A 2,378-nucleotide genomic window follows, 5' to 3' on the forward strand; every position below is an offset into this window, starting at 1 on the left:
CAGGAAAACCCTGGCCCCCTGCCCACACCATAGGCACCAGCTCAGTCCCAGATCTCTGCCTCCCACAGTCACCCCAGTAGGGCGCAGCAAGGCCAGGAGCTCCGCCAGGCCCAGGGAGTGGGGCTTGGGGCCTGTCTGTCACTCAGCTGGAAGGGGAGCCCAAGGCCAGGGAACCTACTCCCCAGACCACATGGCCAGGACTGTCATCTGCTGAGTCTGAAAGGAGCATCAGGACTCCTAGACGCCCACAGCTGGGACTTCGGTGCCATCCGCAGTGGGCTGTGGAGTGCGGCCCAGCACAGGTATAGAATAGGCAGGACCAGGCGGGGCGGCTGGCTCACCCTACCATGGCAGTGACGAAAACAGGGGAGTGCAGGTACCCTACAGGGACTGAGCGGGGACTGAGCGGGGACTGAGTGAGGACTGAGTGAGGACTGAGCGGGGACTGAGTGAGGACTGAGCGGGGACTGAGTAAGGACTGAGTGGGGACTGAGTGAGGACTGAGTGAGGACTGAGCAGGGACTGAGCGGGGACTGAGCAGGGACTGAGTAAGGACTGAGTGAGGACTGAGCGGGGACTGAGTGAGGACTGAGCGGGGACTGAGTAAGGACTGAGTGGGGACTGAGTGAGGACTGAGTGAGGACGTAGCAGGGACTGAGCGGGGACTGAGCAGGGACTGAGTAAGGACTGAGTGAGGACTGAGCGGGGACTGAGTGAGGACTGAGCGGGGACTGAGTAAGGATTGAGTGAGGACTGAGTGAGGAATGAGTAAGGACTGAGCAGGGACTGAGTAAGGACTGAGCAGGGACTGAGCGAGGACTGAGTGAGGACTGAGCGGGGACTGAGTAAGGACTGAGTGAGGACTGAGCGGGGACTGAGTAAGGACTGAGTAAGGACTGAGTGGGGACTGAGTGAGGACTGAGCGGGGACTGAGTGAGGACTGAGTGGGGACTGAGTAAGGACTGAATAAGGAATGAGCAGGGACTGAGTAAGGACTGAGTGGGGACTGAGCGGGGACTGAGCAGGTCCTTATTTGCCAGCTCTAACCCTTCCACATGGGTCTGCAGCTGCCAGCGCCACCCCATTAACCAAGTCCCGACCACACAGCTGCCTGGGCAAAGACTCTGCCTTCCTGTTGCACTCCCCCTTCATGAGGGCTTCGAGGAGCCCACTCCCACTTGGGCACTGGGCAGAGACACCCCAGGCCCTCAGAGGGTGCGCCCACCTCTCCTGATGGCCTCACTCGATTTGCATCCTCTCTGCCCGCACCCAGCACACTGCTGCATCTGCCCATGACAGCAGGGCCCGCCGCTGGGTCCCATGTTGACTTTATGTGGCCAGAAAGGTCCTGCAGCTTTAGCTCTGCGCAGGCCCCTGAGCAGAGAGGACCCTGGCTGTGCAGTGGCCCTGCGTGCATCACTGGTACCCTTCCAAAGCGAGTGTGACGCAGCAGGCAATGTGACCACGGGGAGAGGCTAGAGGATGAGGTCGCAGGTCGTTAGCCATCACAGAGAGCCAGAGCGGCAATGGAGTCTGCCCCAGAGCCTCCAGAGGTGGCACAAACGCGCTGACACCTTGGAGCCCTGATGCTGACAGTGAGCTGGGGCTCAGACGGACGCGTTGGAGCCACTTGTTTGTCACAACAGCCCTGGGACCGTGGGAACAGCCAGCCTACCACCAGCAGGGGAACGCCTCAGTTCGAAGGCCCCTGCAGATAGCAAAGTCCGGGGGTGAGGGGGGCCAGCCCTTCTCCCAAAAGCAAGGTCGGAGACCCTGCTCGCCCCTCACTCTGCCTCCATCTGCAGCAACATCACCAGGCATGGGCCAGAAGCAGGTGCTTAGAGCAGGGGAGGGTGGCCTAGGGGCTGTCTGCCATTTACTGGCCCTCATTGTTCTGGCCCCAGTGGACCAGGCACCAAGTGAAGCCTCCAAGCCCCCAGCCCCACTGATGCAAAGTCACTGGCCCCTGGGGGTGGGGTTCCTGTTCCCCTGTGCCCTGTGCCTGGTGCCCAGGGTCTGGACCAAGCAGCAGGACCAACAGGCTCCAACCCAGTGTCCGTCTCAGGACTGACAGCAAGGTTTCCTGAGTCCTGGACTCTCGACCTGGGCAAAGAGCCTCGACGCTCTGTCCTGCGGGGCCTCATGGAGACTTCCAAGCCCTTACTGCCAGCCAGCTCTCCGGTGCTGGACTCTGGCTTGAGGGGCGACGAGTGCAGGAAGGGCCAGGCAGCGCGATGGGCGGCGGAGGAGGGTCCTCAGGAGAGCCCCCACCCCCCTAACACAGGCGTACACGCTCCGGGTCGCTCAGTTTATTGGGTGGGAGGGGCCCTGAGCGCGGCGCACGCGGGGCTCGGAGGCCGGGGGAGGGGCGGGGCGGG

The sequence above is a fragment of the Tupaia chinensis genome, unplaced genomic scaffold (assembly GCF_000334495.1).
Source record: "Tupaia chinensis unplaced genomic scaffold, TupChi_1.0 Scaffold144472_1, whole genome shotgun sequence".
Lineage (NCBI taxonomy): Eukaryota > Metazoa > Chordata > Mammalia > Scandentia > Tupaiidae > Tupaia > Tupaia belangeri.